At 38.0% G+C, this 17,518-nt stretch overlaps 8 non-coding genes across 8 annotated transcripts; 3 read left to right on the top strand and 5 right to left on the bottom strand.

Annotated features, from left to right (window-relative positions):
- Positions 1 to 218: 218 nt before the first annotated feature.
- On the bottom strand, positions 219 to 290 carry Trnap-ugg (transfer RNA proline (anticodon UGG)). The gene has a single exon. It is a non-coding gene; the product is annotated as a tRNA-Pro (tRNA).
- Positions 291 to 707: 417 nt separating this feature from the next.
- Positions 708 to 779, top strand: Trnap-agg (transfer RNA proline (anticodon AGG)). The gene has a single exon. It is a non-coding gene; the product is annotated as a tRNA-Pro (tRNA).
- Positions 780 to 2,533: 1,754 nt separating this feature from the next.
- On the bottom strand, positions 2,534 to 2,605 carry Trnap-ugg (transfer RNA proline (anticodon UGG)). Its single transcript has one exon. It is a non-coding gene; the product is annotated as a tRNA-Pro (tRNA).
- Positions 2,606 to 6,238: 3,633 nt separating this feature from the next.
- Trnap-ugg (transfer RNA proline (anticodon UGG)) lies at positions 6,239 to 6,310 on the bottom strand. Its single transcript has one exon. It is a non-coding gene; the product is annotated as a tRNA-Pro (tRNA).
- A 2,450-nt stretch (positions 6,311 to 8,760) lies between these two features.
- Trnap-agg (transfer RNA proline (anticodon AGG)) lies at positions 8,761 to 8,832 on the bottom strand. The gene has a single exon. It is a non-coding gene; the product is annotated as a tRNA-Pro (tRNA).
- Positions 8,833 to 9,298: 466 nt separating this feature from the next.
- Trnap-ugg (transfer RNA proline (anticodon UGG)) lies at positions 9,299 to 9,370 on the top strand. The gene has a single exon. It is a non-coding gene; the product is annotated as a tRNA-Pro (tRNA).
- Positions 9,371 to 12,671: 3,301 nt separating this feature from the next.
- Trnap-ugg (transfer RNA proline (anticodon UGG)) lies at positions 12,672 to 12,743 on the top strand. The gene has a single exon. It is a non-coding gene; the product is annotated as a tRNA-Pro (tRNA).
- A 1,471-nt stretch (positions 12,744 to 14,214) lies between these two features.
- Positions 14,215 to 14,286, bottom strand: Trnap-ugg (transfer RNA proline (anticodon UGG)). Its single transcript has one exon. It is a non-coding gene; the product is annotated as a tRNA-Pro (tRNA).
- Positions 14,287 to 17,518: the final 3,232 nt, after the last annotated feature.

The following is a 17,518-nucleotide window of genomic DNA, read 5'->3' as shown; positions in this document are numbered from 1 at the left end:
GTGTGATCGTGTGAATCTGTGAATCTCTGTATGTATGTGTCGCATGTAAAGTACAAAAACAGACAGGAGCGAAAAGGGGGAAAAGAGGAAAGAAATGTAAACATGAAAACGGAGAAAGCTAACAGAAAAAAAAATAAAGACCGCTAGGCTCGTCTGGGATTCGAACCCGGGACCTCTCGCACCCAAAGCGAGAATCCAGGAAAAAAAAAAAGACCACTGGGCTCGTCCGGGATTCGAACCCGGGACCTCTCGCACCCAAAGCGAAAATCATACCCCTAGACCAACGAGCCAACAGGTCGCTACATAACAAGCTGTCAAATTTCTCTAAATATACCACTAACAATAGTTTTCTTATTCGTAACAGATTCTGGCTGACTGCTGCCTCGAAAACACTAGTAAAGGCTTTGCTGTTTTTTCTTACTTTAATCTGAAATTCACTGTCCACGTGTCAACAGAACAATTACAAATGCTTAACAAGTTCTTTTAATTAAAAGAGAAAAGTTACACCAATTACGATTAAAAAAGCACTTCGGTCTGCGCATACAATGACGACGCGATCCTGTATGATGTCTTTTCGTGATAACCTGTGTGCATGTGTATGTCAGTGTACATGTGAACATATATGTATGTGTGTGCATATTTTTGCATGTGTACTTTGAAGTTATATGTTTACTATTTGTAATTAAATTTCATCCGTTCTTATAGCTGGCTCGTTGGTCTAGGGGTATGATTTTCGCTTAGGGTGCGAGAGGTCCCGGGTTCAAATCCCGGACGAGCCCAATTTTTTTTCCTTTTGATATTTACAAAATGTTAAGCGGTATCTGTACGTTCTGGGTTCAAATTCCACCAATGTCATTCTTTAAAGACTGAATATAGTAAGAAACAGTTGAACACTGGGGCCGATATGAGTCGATGTAATCGACTAACCCTACTCCCGAAATTGCTGGCTTTGTGCCAAAATTGGAGTATGTGTTTATTTCTCTAATTTTCAAATTTATATGTTTTAATTTTTAAAACTTAATTTCCTATTTCTTCATTTACGCAGTACAAGCTTGGTTTACTATCTTCCGCTAACTGCTTTAGATGCCAATGTAGTCACGAACAGATACACTAGCCCTCTGGCCACTCCGCCCCTTGACCCAACAGAACGTGGATGATGTAACAACTGATGGAAAAAGAGCAGCGGCCGTCAAATAGTCCTTGTTAGCGCAAAGCACGCTGGAATCGTCATCGTAGCCCAGGTTTTTTCTCTTGTTGACATTTATTTTATTTTATTTTTTGGCAAATCACAAATAATTTGTCAGCTAATTTTCATAAACAATATCTTGGAGTCTCTTTATAGGAGGTGATTCGAGTAATTTGATGTTAAATCTTTACTCTTTATAATTCAGTTTCTTCGCCATCTGAAAGTGGCTCGTTCGTCTAGGGATAACTCAGCTACATAAAAATTTTTAAAAATAGGTGCGGCTGTATGGTAAGAAGCTTCCTTCCCAACCACATGGTTCCATGTTCAGTCCCATTGCGTGGCACCTTGGGCAAGTGTCATCTACTGTAGATTCGGGCCGACCAAAGCCTTGTGAGTGGATTTGGTAGATGGAAACTGGAAGCAGCCCATCGTATATATATACATACATTATATATATATATATATATATATATATATATATATATATATATATATATATATATATATATATATATATATATATATATATATAATGTATGTATATATATATAACAATGTAACAACTAGTAGGGAAAAGCATAAGGAACAGTCGACTAGTGCCCCTTACGGCTCAGTAGACTGTTCCTTGTGCTCTTCTTTCTAATTTCTTATAATTAATCATTTAGATGAAGGTTGCTCGATGTATTTTTATACTTTTATTCTTTCGAATTTTTCAAACATCGGAAAGGCAACCATACTGAGATTGTAATTTTCATAAATTAAATTAAATGTCAGTAGCATCTTAATGTAGGAAAATGTATTATTTAAGAAAGAAAAAAACACGAATGAATAAACGAAAAAAATGTATGCCAACTCAGTTATATATATATATATATATATATATATATATATATATATATATATATATATATATATATATATATATATATATATATATATATATATATGTATCAATAGGCGTGATTGTGTGGTAAGAAGCTTCCATCGCAACCAGGTTCAGTCCCACTGCGTGGGCAAGTGTCTTCTACTGTAGCCTCGGGCCGACCAAAGTCTTGTGAGTGGATTTGGTAGACGGAAACTGAAAGCAGCGTGTAGAATATGTATAAATGTGTGCGTATGTGTGTGTGTCATTGTGTCTGTGTTTGTCCCACCATCACAGCTTGAAAACTAGTGTTGGTGTGTTTGCGTCCAAAGAAACCGATAGAATATATACTAGGTCCAAGAAATAAATCCTGGAGTAGATTTGCTAGACTAAAACCCTCCAGGGCGGTGCTCCAGCATGGCCACAGTCAAACGACTGAAACAACTAAAAGAATTTCTTATGCGACAAAAAGAAGTGCTGCACTCGGGCTCGTCCGGGATTCGAACCCGGGACCTCTCGCACCCAAAGCGAGAATCATACCCCTAGACCAACGAGCCAAACCGTACAATACTTAATAAAAACACCTTTCTTTAAATATACGAATAATTATGGTTTGCTTGGCGCTAACTCACATTCCGACTGACTGATGTCCTCGAAATACTATTGCAAACATTTTTTTGTTTGTCGCTGTTGTTTTTTGTTTGTTTATTTTTCCCTTTGTTTATTTTAGTTATTTATTTATTTATTTATTTATTTATTTATTTATTTATTTATGCGTACTACGTCTCCAAATCTGTGTAGTTCAATTGAAATACTTCAGCACTCACCAAGTCAACTCCCAGATCCATTGTCAACGTGTCTACCAAGCAATTCTCCACAAGATCATTTAATTAAAAGACAGAAATTACAGCAACAGCCATTGACCGACGGCATAAATACTTCGCTCTAAGCACACAATGACGGTACTATTCAAGAAGAGTGGTCCCAGTGCGCGCACTCACGCATCCGCGCTAGCTAGTCGTGACTAGTCGATCCTACAACGACTATCTAGCGCGAATGTGCGTATGCGCAAGACACGTATGAGGGGGGTTTTTTTTAACAAAGTAAATAAAACACAAAGTAAATATTTTTTTTTCTTTTGTTGAATCTTCCCCATCTTACTCTTAAAACGTCGTTTTACGTTCTTCCAGGGTGTATTTTGGTGTCACATCTATTTCAGTAATCCCATTGTACACACTCCAACAATCAGAATATATAGTCGTCCCTGGTTTGATACATTCTTTAATAAGTGGTAGAGGAGTTTCAGAAGAACAGTCTAAAGACTAAAAACCTATTTTTATCCCCCTCTATCCCATCCTCCGTTATATTTGCACATCATAGATTCATCTATTTCTACGATGTGCCCAAATCCACCAATTTGGTAGGGGTTACGCAAAAGATAATTACTTGTACTGATACCATTGAACAACAGTAGATTCTGAAAGACCGACTTTTTAATGGACTCTTTACCAAAAACAGGTTGTGTATAATTTATTTACTTTGTTTGAAAAAATTATTTACTTTGTTTAGAAAAAAACCCTCATTCATGTTTTGCGCATGACGCGCACTCGCATTAGGTAGTCGTAGGATCGACTAGTCACGACTCGCTAGTACGGATGCGCGAATGCGTGCACCGGAACTACTCTTCTTGAATCGTACCCGAGAGGTCCCGGACGAGCCCCGTTTCCTTCTATTTCTGACATCTTATTTTCATGTTTTTTTGACCCCGCATGTTTATGTATGTCTCCTCTGTGTTTGGACCTTGTGCCTCGAATAAAATTCATTTCTGACATCTTATTTCTATTTATTTGTTTGTTTTCATTTTTATTTATTCATTTATTGCTAATTCACAAATGATCTCTCTGCTAATCTCCATAAGAAGTATCTTGGAGTTTCTTTATACGGGTAAACCGGATAATCTGTAGTTAAATCTTTACTCCTTATAATTTAGTCTTGTCGTTAATTGTAAGTGGCTTGTTGGTCTACGGGTATGATTTTCGCTTAGGGTACGAGAGGTCCCGGACGAGCCCAACTTTTTTTCCTTTTGATATTTACAAAATGCTAAGCGGTATCTGTACGTTCTGCGTTCAAATTCCACCAATGTCATTCTTTAAAGATTGAATATAGTAAGAAACAGTTGAACACTGGGGCCGATATGAGTCGATGTAATCGACTAACCCTACTCCCGAAATTGCTGGCTTTGTGCCAAAATTAGAGTATGTGTTTATTTCTCAAATTTCCAAATTTATATGTTTTAATTTTTAAAACTTAGTTTCCTATTTCTTCATTTACGCAATACAAGCTTGGTTTACTATCTTCCGCTAACTGCTTTAGATGCCAATGTAGTCACGAACAGATACACTAGCCCTCTGGCCACTCCGCCCCTTGACCCAACAGAACGTGGATGATGTAACAACTGATGGAGAAGTGCAGCAGCCGTCAAATAGTCCTTGTTAGCGCAAAGCTCTCTAGAATCGTCATCGGCGGCGATTTATCGGTTTCTTCTTGACCACGTCTGCCCCACCCGCGTCCGTGTTTATGCCTCTGATGACTAATGAGGTCGATTCTGGCATGGAAGCGTCTGTTGCAAAGTTCACAGGGGACCCATGGTGGAGGATTCGGTTGTTGCAGCCTCCATTTTCTTTCTGATCGTTTCTCTTCCTCTTTCCTCTGTCGTTCAGCTTCAGAATGATCTGTCACGGTGGAGACTGAATGATGCCACCCGGGCCTGTCCTGAGCTTAAGTGTCCCAGGCTTTGAGATCGATTCCAGTCAGTTTTAGGCTCTACACTGGAGTAGAGCGAAATAAATTGCCTTATTCAACGATACAACACGCCGTCCCTCCTCAACTGGCCATCATGCCCAATAAACAATTATGACTTTACAGTTGCAATTGTCAATAGAACAGACGTAGCCTTCATTCTAAAGAGGAAGATCGAAGGTGATAACACCAGGCGTAGCCAAAAATGTTATAAAATATTTGAGGTATTCAATGGAAGCAGAACTTTATTAAAAAAATTCTATAAATATAAGTAACGAGCTCAGTTCATAGACGCAGGAGTGGCTGTGTGGTAAGTGGCTTACCGGGTTCAGTCCCACTGCGTGGCGCCTTGGGCAAGTGTCTTCTGCTATAGCCTCGGGCCGACCAAAGCCTTGTGAGTGGATTTGGTAGACGGAAATTGAAAGAAGCCCGTCGTATATATGTATATATATGTATGTATGTGTGTGTATGTGTTTGTTTGTATGTGTGTGTCTGTGTCTGTCCCCCCAACATCGCTTGACAACCGATGCTGGTGTGTTTACGTCCCCGTAACCTAGCGGTTCGGCAAATAGAGGCCGATAGAATAAGTACTAGGCTTCCAAAGAATAAGTCCCGGGGTCGATTTGTTCGACTAAAGGCAGTGCTCCAGCATGGCCGCAGTCAAATGACTGAAACAAGTAAAAAGAGTAAGTAAAGAGAGTAAGAAAAGAGAGTATATGTGTGTGACTGAACTGCTGGAGGTGGGGGACCTCTTTACAAACATGACGCGAAGCCGCAACAGCGACGGAATGCTTACCTGCTTCTCACAGTCAGTTCTGGAGTGAATTCGCTTCGCCTACTTCGGAAGTTTTTTGCGGCTTTTAACCTAATATTTCTAGAGAGGGGTTTTTCCCGGATGAAAATCGCAGCTTCTGGCGTTTCAGCTGTATTCATACATCATGTTTGTTGCCTTGCTAGAGCTTTTAGTATCAACTATGCTTTGTTAATGATGTGTAATAAGACCAGAACGCGTTCGGCGTTGTTGCTGTGCTCTTAAAGATCAGAAACTCTGCACAACATAAAGACATTCGATTAAGTTTCATTAATGGAAATGTTAGGATTGCTTCTTATGCTTTCTTTTCTTTTCTCTTTATTTTTGTTTCGAGATTTTACAGTATTTATATTTTTGTTCATTCAGTTCAATCAGTCATTGAACCACGACCATACTGGAGCGCAGCCTTCATTATTACTCTCATTTAAATAAATACGAAGTCCTTGCATATTCTGTATGTTCGCACCATCTTGAAACAGAAATATTGTTCTTTTTTAAAAAAAATCAGTAAAAGAACACGATGAGTATTCCAACAGGTTCACGCAAAAAAAAAAAAAAAATTATAGAAAAACAGATACTGGGGCTCGTCCGGGATTCGAACCCGGGACCTCTCGCACCCAAAGCGAGAATCATACCCCTAGACCAACGAGCCAATCAATCCGATACAGAATCCGGTCTAAAACTTCTTTAAATATACAAGTAATCTTTTCTACTAAAGACACAATGCCTGAAATTTGAGGGGAGGGGACTAGTCGATTACATCGACCCCAGTGTTTTACTGGTACTTAATTTATCGACCCCGAAAGGGTGATGGAAGCTCCGGCACCCATGACAAACGATCCTCGTTTTCTACGCTCAACACGGGTGCTTTTATGCCCCAAGGATCTCTCGAGGCTAACAACGCAGTATTCGGCCTTCTAACAAGACATCCAAGTTAAGTTAGATATAAAGATTACTTTTTCGTATTAACTCCGCTTTTCTACTCTCAGATCCACAGTTCACGTGTCCATCAAACAATCTACAAATTCTCTACGATATCATTTAATTAAAGGAAGGAAATTACCGTAATTACGATTAGGCGACGACATAATGCTTTGGTCTGGGTGCACAATAATCTGGCCCCTTTACATTGCGTTTTAGCGATAGAGCTGTGTGTATGCATGTATATTTGTGTGTATGTGAGTATCAATATGTGTGTGTGTGCGTACAATGTGTGTATGATTGTGTAATTTGAAGTTATATGTTTACTATTTGTAATTTGGTTTCACGCTACGAAACAGCTGGCTCGTTGGTCTAGGGGTATGATTCTCGCTTAGGGTGCGAGAGGTCCCGGGTTGAGCCCCAGTATCTGTTTTTCTATCATTTTGTTTTTTTTTTTGTTATTGCGTGAACCCAAATCCTTTTTTTACTAGTTTTGATATTCATTTTATTAAATTCATATTATATCATGTTTTGATTTTGAAAATATATTATCTCATTCCTTTATTTATGCATTGCAAGTAAATATACCTTCGTATCATGTTGCTATATGCTACTCATTGCTTTAGATCTTAGGTTTTCAAAGTGGTCGCTACCCACCCACCCCTGTAGGAGTTGAGATAAAAATAGGGGTGGGGTCGCTGAGGGTATTATGCAGCCACACATACATACATACATACGAAAGTACGTACGTACGTACGTACATATGTACATACACACATATGCCTACTTACATAACATACATACATGCACAGATATGTGCATACATATGCCATTGTTTTAACCTTTTTACCTCTTACTTATTTCAGTCATTGGACTTCAGCCATGATGGGACACCGATTTGAAAGTTTTAGTGGAGTTGATCGCCCCGAGAAATCGTCTTGTGTAGATGACAAATGCTCATAGTTTATGTGTGTGTGTGTGTGTGTGTGTGTGTGTGTGTGTGTGTGTGTGTGTGTGTGTGTGTGTGTGTAACCCCAGATAGATCTTCCACCAGCTGATTGTTGGCACTCCGTCGCTTACGACGTCGAGGGTTCCAGTTGATCCGATCAACGGAACAGCCTGCTCGTGAAATTAACGTGCAAGTGGCTGAGCACTCCACAGATACGTGTACCCTTAACGTAGTTCTTGGGGATATTCAGCGTGACACAGTGTGACAAGGCTGGCCCTTTGAATTACAGGTACAACAGAAACAGGAAGTAAGAGTGAGAGAAAGTTATGGTGGAAGAGTACAGTAGGGTTCGCCACCATCCCCTGCCGGAGCCTCGTGGAGCTTTAGGTGTTTTCGCTCAATAAACACTCACAACGCCCGGTCTGGAAATCGAAACCGCGATCCTATGACCGCGAGTCCGCTGCCCAAACCACTGGGCCATTGCGCCTCCACCCACCAGCTGATTGTATCCTGCATATATTGCAGGCAGGGGAGCGAACCCCTACCATCCTCCAGCACACGACGGGATCGCGAGACCGACTCGATTTCGAGTTATTTCTGCCTATCCTCAGTTGCGAACACGCTTATATATATATATAAAAGATATGAGCACACCTCGTCCGTCATCATGATGTTTTATGACAGCAATGATTTATTACAGAGCGTAGAACATGCATATTTCTAATGTGAAAAACCATAAAATTTTCTCCCAAATCTGGAAGTACTTAGAAATGAATTAGATAAAGAATTCTAACACTGAACAAAAAAGAAAGAAAATTAACCAAGGCGTAAGCGTGGCTGTGTGGTAAGAAGTTTGCTTCCCAACCACATGGTTCTGAGTTCAGTCCCACTGCGACCGAAGCCTTCTGAGTGAATTTAGTAGACGGAAACTGAAAGAAGCCTGTCATATATATATGTGTGTGTGTGTGTGTGTGTGTGACCCTCTGCCATCGCTTTGCAACCGATGTTGGTGTGTTTACGTCCCCGAAACTTAGCGGTTCGGTAAAAGAGGGTGATAGAATAAGGCTTACAAAGAATAAGTCCTAGGGTCGATTTGTTCGACTAAAGGCTGTGCTCCCGCATGGCCGCAGTCAAATGACCGAAACGAGTAAAAGAATAAAAGAATATATCCTATTATGATTTTGAAAATTAGCAGAAAAATATCAGATCACAAAAAAAGAGAATAAAAATTAGGGCTCGTCCGGGATTTGAACCCGGGACCTCTCGCACCCTAAGCGAAAATCATACCCCTAGACCAACGAGCCAACTGTGAGTGTGTTAAGGAATTTTATTATAAATAGCAACAACTAAAATTCAACCTATATACATTCGCGTACGCAGGGATGTTTATATGAAATACAAGATTTAATAATTTTCTAATGCGCCACGTCATGTATGATAGACTGTAATTATTCTGTTGTTTGCTTAATCTTAAATATAAAATTACTTACGGTAATGTTGTGTAGTCAATGAATTATTGGTTTATGTCTGTTTCCTTCTTCTAAATCTGTAGAAGTTGTGGATTTCTATTTAATATAGGCGTGGGCAGAGAATTTATGAGTTTACTAGGCAAACATGTCAATGAAAGAGAACAAATTTGGAAACATAATACGGAAAATAGAAAAAAAATATTTTTAAATGTATTTCAAACATAACAGTCAGATATAATCTATGTTAACACGGAAACTAATTTCAAGTAAATTTAATATATTTGAGAGTATTAATTGAGCTGGCTCGTTGGTCTAGAGGTATGATTCTCGCTTTGGGTGCGAGAGGTCCCGGGTTCGAATCCCGGGCGAGCCCGAATTGTTTTACTTTATGTCTTCTTTCCTGTGCATAAGGGTGTCTTTTTATTATTGCATGATCAAGCTGATACGCATTGTGCAAACGCTGAACAGAAACATGACAAAGTCCAATCTAATTATAATTCTTCGTCTTCTCTAGTCATTTGTCGTCTAAATTCGTGTGTTTGTATGAAGGTTAAAATTTAGGAGTTCTTATTTGAAATATAGATCCAAGAAAACTCACCGGTTTCCTCGTTGGTCTGGAGTTTTTATCTCGTTCAGGATGCGAAAGATCCTCGATTCTTTTTCTGTACCTTTTCTCTGCTAATTTTTAAAATTGCATAGGAGTATACGTTTTGATATTTTAATAAAGACTGTGCTCCCACTCCTACCCCTCAAAAAAGCCTCCAGGTTTCATTCGGAATCAGTCATAATACGAACCCCTGTGCCAACAACCCTCATACATATTTTTTCTGTTTTTTAAATCCACCTCCTTACATTAAGGTTTCTCAAAGATATATTCCACTGTTATTAGCCAGAGGTAAATACTGGTCTAAAATTTTGACACAAGGCCAGCAATATCGGGTAAGTCGATTACATCGACCCCATTGCGTAACTGGTACTTAATTTATCGATCCCGAAAGGATGAAAGGCAAAGTCGACCTCGGTGGAATTTGAACTCAGAACATAAAGACAGACGAAAGACTGCTAAGCATTTCGTCCGACGTGCTAACGTTTCTGCCTTCCGAAAGTAAATATTAAACTTACATACACAATTCATTAAATTACACACACATACATTAAACCAACATCCTAATTCCGATACCAGTTTCGTTTCTGCTAGTAACTAAGAGTGTTCCACCGTTTCCCTGAATAGGGAAGAGTAGGCCTGTTTCCGCTGCGTAGTAGCTACCGCGAAGGAGGCAGAGTGGAAGACGAGAGGGAAAGGGACCATGGCAGGCACTTTCCTCTCCAGTTCAAGGAGTGCAATAACAAATATATATATATATATATATATATATATATATATATATATATATATATATACGTTTTACCTTTGTCTGGGCTAACGACCCTCCATGTTTGCTTTCCTTCGGTTTCTTTGTATGGCCCCACTGTCCTGTTTTTGTTACCAACTTTAACCCTCCATAAATCCCAAATTTTATTTTAGCTTCTGTGGGAGCAGCTGCCTTCGAAGACTTATATTGTCGTTCAATGCTCGAAATGAGGAGTAGAAAGGCAGCCAACAACTGATGAAGGGTCGTTTTTTTATGTTACTTGTCCTGTTTTCTATTTATTTCTCTCGTTGTTTGCGTATTCAACTCATTCGTTTTCGTACTTCATGTCGTTTATGGTTTGTGACGTCCTGTACATATATATATATATATATATATATATATATATATATATATATATATATATATATATAATACAAATAATAAATGAGTATATGCATATATACGTACATGTATGTACATACTTACATCTACCTGTATATATAGATGCATATCTGGGTACAGGACATTGCAATCAAAGCGTAGACAAAATGATAAACGAGTACAGAAAACACACAGGTCACATAGAGAACCACTCCTTCATCAGCTGCCCCCATTCTAACACAGGCGTTTCGAAGAGTTAGGGCAGGACGCATCGTTAAAATGGCTCTTCCCACGGACCACAAATTAAATTTAAATTAAATTTAGTTCAAATTAAATTTGTAACGTGGAGGAATGTAGTGGCGGACAAAACAAAACAGGAACACGAAACAGTGAGAACAAACGAGAAGGCTATACGGCCAGACGTGAAAAAAATATGCATGTGGTGTAAACAGTAGCAGCACGACATCGTGAAGTATATTTGCGAAGGATATTGTTAAAATTTATTTTCTTTCATTCTTTTATTTGTTTTACTCATTTGATTGCGGCCATGCTGGAGCACCGGCTTTAGTCGAACAAATCGACCCTAGGACTTATTCTTTGTAAACTCAGTACTTATTCTATCGGGCTTTCTTTTGCCGAACCGCTAACTTACGGTTCACACCAGCATCGGTTGTCATGCGATGGTAGACACACACACACACACACATATATATATATATATATATATATATATATATATATATATATATATATATATACGACAGGCTTCTTTCAGTTTCCGTCTACCAAATTCACTCACAAGGCTTTGGTCAGCCCGAGGCTTATAGTAGAAGACACTTGCCCACGGTGTCACGCAGTGGGGCTGAACCCGGATTTATGTGGTTGGTAAGCAAGCTACTTACCACAGAGCCACTCCTATCGTTTTCATTTCTACAATGCTCAAATTATTTTAACATTTTTAATACAATTGTTTATAACATTTCATTATGAAAGTATAATAGGATTTTTTAAACATCGAATGGCTTTGTGGGTCCACCCGAGTAAAATGGGAATCACAAGGGTATATAGGGGGAAAAATGGGTATTTTTTGGTTATCTCTTCCCCATTAAAAACATTGCCATTAAAATATTGGGTTATCTCCCCACTAAAAAATCGAGTTTATGTGGCGAGAAGAGATTGGATTAAAAGAGTTCGATCCCTTTCGTTCAATACTTCAACACATTTGGCGACCTCAGTAGGATTGGTATGAGCTGTTATAAAAGTGTTATTAGATTCAATAAGATGTTTAATTTTTTTTAGTTTTCATGTTTATTAATTTTTCATTTTTTTTGTTTTATTGAGGGTTAAACAATTTTTTTAGTTAGGGGAGATAACCCAATTTTTTAATGGGGGTGAGATAACCAAAAAGTACCACGAAATAGTTGAGAACCACTCTCCTAATCGTATATGTGTGTATGCGTGCTGGTTAGAGTATAATAGTTGCTATTTGAAATAGTAAGAGGGATCGCTTAAAAGTTGGTTCGTTGGTTCAAAGAAATGATTCGTGCTTCGTTAGCGAGCGATTCAGGGTTCAAATCGCGAATGATCCCTTTAAAACTTTTATAGTTTTGCAGCTAAGCTTCAAAATCATGTTGGAATATGTTTTAACTAATGCAACACTAAAATTTGTATTTCTCTCAGAATCTCTAAGACTAAACGATTCTCAAAACCCTTTAGTAAAAAAAAAAAATTACAAAATCTTCTTTATCGCATTAACCTCCTTCTGTGATATTTTACTGTAAACATCCTCAAATGATAACTGCGGGACTTATTAATACAATTGATTTAATCAAACCAACACAACTCTTTCAGATGCCAGCTTATTTTCTGCAAATAACTATACATATAAAATTATAACTTATTCTTTATAGAATGATAAATTAAGCATTTTTTATATAGTGAGGCTCGTTGGTCTAGGGGTATGATTCTCGCTTTGGGTGCGAGAGGTCCCGGGTTCGAATCCCGGACGAGCCCAAAGTGTTTTGTTTCATGGTCACATTTTGTACATGCTACTTGATAGTCTTTTACTTGTTTCAGTCATTTGACTGCGGCCATGCTGGAGCACCGCCTTTAGTCGACAAACCGACCCAAGGACTTGTTCTTTGGAAGCCTAGTACTTATTTTATCAGTCTCTTTTACCGAACCGCTAGGTTACGGGGACGTAAACACACCAGCATCGGTTATCAAGCGATGTTGTGAGGACAAACACAGACACACAAACATATACACACACATACATATATATATTAATATTTGCTTTTTAAGAAGAAATATGATAATTTAGACTACCGCGAGCAAGCGAGGCTCGTTGGTCTATGGGTATGATTCTCGCTTTGGGTGCGAGAGGTCCCTGTTTCGAATCCCGGACGAGCCCAAAGTGTTTTGTTTCATGGCCATATTTTGTACATGCCACTTGATAGTCTTGGAAAATATTTCCAATCAATTTTTTTTTCCATGTAATATCTTTTAACTTGAGTCACTTTCATTTCAAGCTTACCTCGTGTTGTTTTGCATTTATAATAAAATAAATATATACAAATTATAAAAATAATCTTAAAAAATATACAGTAGTGTTTTCTACTTCGAGCGGATTTTCACCTGGGGTTTTGGAACGTAACACCCGCGATAGTCGAAGGATCACTGTATTGAATTCTCTTCACGTCCTTCTTTTTATAAATTTAATGTTGAATACACACGAATGTATATATTTCTGTACTATAATTCTTGGATCTAGTTCAAAACGGGGGCACCAGTTTTCATTTATGTTTTATGTAGTGTTTTTGGTACCGAAAGACTTTCAAACTTCGTATACTTATATATTTTGTGTTATAGAACAGAAAAAAATTTTTGTATTCGAATTAATTTCATGTAAAAAATTGTCTTATTTCGATAATTTCAACCAATCACTGACAAGTATTCAGCTGTTTACAGTTACTCCTTTGGCAGTTTAAGCGGTGTAAAGCGTATTTAATCTCCATTACTTCTGACATTTTGCAGAGAGGCAACTCACGTGTGTTCGTTTTCCCTAACCCTAACCCTAATTGACTTGCTCCTTCCCTCAAAAACCAGGCCTTGTGCCTATAATAGAAAGGTTTATTAGCTACTGCCAATATGCTTCAGCCATTTTTTGACAAGGAAATAATAATTTTATCACCGCCAGAATCGTTTGAGAATCATTTGTTTACGTAGTCAGCACTTACTGTATTCGGCTGAATGGACGTCAGTCATTGGTTGAAATTACAGAAATACGACAACTTTAACATGAAATAATTTGCGATGTACGTTTTTTTGTTAAGAAGACTAAGAGATAAAGATGTTTTATATGACACATTCTACCAGTGTCCCAAGTTTCAAAGTGTTTCGTTAAGAAAATACTGGTGCAGATCCTAATTCTTTGCTAAAAATACAATAAAATTTTTATTTATTTATAAAAAATAAAATTGAAGGGCTCGTCCGTGATTCGAACCCGGGACCACTCGCACCCAAAGCGAGAATCATACCCCTAGACCAACGAGCCTCACACGTGCTAATAGCTCTAAATTAATGTAGTTCCTTTTAAAAGATAAATATTCAACATTTTTATCTCTGGTTAATACAAGAAGCACGGCTCTGAACACGGAGTGTTATTTCAGACGATTCTATGTGTTTTGGATTTTAGTCCTGCTTCGGATGCACGATTTGCTCTTCATAGCGAAGTATCTAAGAGAAAGCTGAATTAAACAAAGAAAGGCATTAGAATCTCGTATGAGATTAAACCAGGTGTGTTTGGGTTCGTTTTGGCGAGAGGTCCTGGATGGATCTCACTGCACAATGTCTTGTTTTTTAAATTCCATTTTTCCTCTTCTTTGGTACAAGACCACTTTTATTTGTTATTATTCAATTTACTTCAGCATCCTTCATTTTATAAGTTCAGACATCTCTTCCCTACAATGCAGACATATTGACCAGTCTATTACATCGACCCCAGTGTTTAAATGGTGCTTATTTTATCGATCCCGAGAAGCTGAATGACGAAGTCAATCTCAGAGCGTTCCCTAACCTGACTCATCGATGCATACATCTCTCTGGGGTTTTCTCCTCTCAGCACCGGAAAAGGAAGACGCTACAAGTTGGCGTCTGTGCACATCACTGCTTAGAGCTTTCATTCTGTATCAGATTTATTTCAGTACCATAATTCCTTGTTTGAAATACAACACTCGAACCCGAGACCTCTCGCACCCAGAGCGAGAATCATATCCCTAGACCAACGAGTCACACCTACTCGACCAGTGTAATGTATCATATTTCTTGTTAAAAAGCAAGTATTAATATTTTTTATATGTTGTTATTACAAAAGGCACAGGTGACGTTTGAACAGGGAGTGTCGTTTTAGACAATTTAGACTGCTGCCGATTTTTTCTTGCTTCGGATTCACAATTTTCTTCATGGAAGAAATATCGAAGAGAGAACTTAATTTAGCAAAGAAAGGCGATAAAATTTCGTAAGGCATCGATTCAAGTCTGCTGCGTTCGTTTCGCCAGAGATACCAGATGAATCCCAGTGCACTTCTTTTACCATTTATTTTATTCCACTTTTTCTCTTCTTTGGGTATAACACAGCTTTCATTGGTTGTTTTTTTTTTCGAATTTAATTTGTCTTTCATTTTATTATTTCCGATATCTCTTCCTTTCCCTATTATATATATATATATATATATATATATATATATATATATATATATATATATATATATATATATATATATATATATATATATATATATACATACATACATACATACACTGTCGGAGTGGTTGGTGTTAGGAGGGGCATCCAGCTGTAGAAACTTTACCAGATCAGATCGAGCTTGGTGCAGCCTCTGGCTCGTCAGTCGTCAATCAAACAACCCATGCCAATATGGAAAGCGGACATTAAACGATAATGATGATGGTGATATATATATATAAAACAGAGAGATAGATAGAGATGTATATGTTTTATACAAAGATATATAAAGATATACAAAAATATATTATTTCTGCACAATAATTCCCTCTAAAAAAATAGAACAAAATATTTATTTATAAAAAAAAAAAATGATGAGCTCATTCGGGATTCGAACACGGGACTTCTTTCGCCCAAAGCGAGAATCAAAGAAAGTTTGAAAATATATGCAAAATACTGCACTGTGAAACCCATCTGACGCACGCATCCGTCTGTTTCCCGGCATGTCTTTTATCTTTGACTTGTTTCAGTCATCCGCTTGCAGCTTTTCTGGGGCACCACTTCGAAGAATTTCAGACCAATGAATTGACTCAGTACATTTTTTTTTATTGTTTAAGGCTGATATTTATTCTAGCTTTCATTTTTGCCGAACAGCTACGTAATAGAGACGTAAACACACAAACACCGGTTGCCAAGCGGTGGTGGGTGACAAATACAGACATAATGATACACACACACACACACACACACACACACACACACACAAACACACATATATATATATATATATTACGTTTCGAGCCTACGCTCTTCAACAGAAAGGAATAAAAGGAAATAAACAGAAAGTGAATAAAAACGTAGCCGAAGTGCTACGTTATAGAGACGTAAACACACAAACAGCGGTTGTCCAGCGGTGGCGGGTGACAAATGCAGGCATAAAGACGCATACACGTATGTGTATAAATGTGTGTGTGTATATATATATATATATATGCTTGAGGCATATTCGAACCCGTAACAAGGCCATTCACTGTAGTTATCACTGGAGAGAATTTCTCTCTGTAGACAGATACGATTAAAGACACTAAGTTTGCAGCGTTCCCTAACTAGATTGGCGAGTGGATGCAATTCGGAGTGGTTATCTACTCGTCAGTACCTAAAACCGAAAAGCGTAGGCACTGCAAGTATGTACCTCTGCACATCACTGCTTAGCACATTCATCCGGAATTATATTTATTTCTGTTTATCACAATTCCTTGAAGTAATTTCAACACAAATTATATTCATAAAAAGGAAAGAAAAGAAGAAACTGATGGGCTCGTCCGGGATTCGAACCCGGGACCTCTCGCACCCAAAGCCGCCTAAATTATCATATTTCGTCTTAAAAGGTATTTCATGGTTGTTTTACAGATGAACCCTAGTGCACTTTTTGAACCAATTTTTTTTGTTCCATTTTTTCCTCTTCTTTGGTATATGACAGCTATAATTTTTCATGATTTTGTTTTTACTTTTTAATTGAATTTATGTCTTTCATTTTATAATTTCAGACATCTCAACCGTTCTTCACACACACATATAAACTACATACACACACATACATACAGATATATAGGATAGATATATAGGGATAAACAATCTTCTATGTGCTGTCCAGAATACATGAGGTGTCCGTTTGGTATGTTGATTTTTTTGTTTATTTCTATGTGTCTTGAATATACTATACTGACGAGTGAAGCTTATATATTACTATAATGATCACGAAATCGGTGATCTATAGTTCAGTCTGTTTTTAAAAGGCTAGCTTCTTTGAAGGCTGCATTTCCTCGTATTCGGTAATAATGTGTTTATTACGGTAGTTAACGTGAGGCATTCTTGTATAGTTATGCCCTTATATATATATATAAATAGATAAATATATAACTATCTCACCCTCTCTTTCTGTACGTACTGTGGTATGACGTCAGTGTCTGGGGAGGCTGACCGGAAAGGCGAGTCGACCGGAAGGGGAAACAGGGCAGAGGGAGCCTCGATCGGCGTTCGTGCCC

Source organism: Octopus bimaculoides, chromosome 1, assembly GCF_046866305.1.
Source record: "Octopus bimaculoides isolate indiv1 chromosome 1, ASM4686630v1, whole genome shotgun sequence".
In the NCBI taxonomy this organism is placed as follows: domain Eukaryota; kingdom Metazoa; phylum Mollusca; class Cephalopoda; order Octopoda; family Octopodidae; genus Octopus; species Octopus bimaculoides.
The sequence above is the reverse complement of the archived record's forward strand: the minus strand, read 5'-3'. Positions and strand labels throughout refer to the sequence as shown.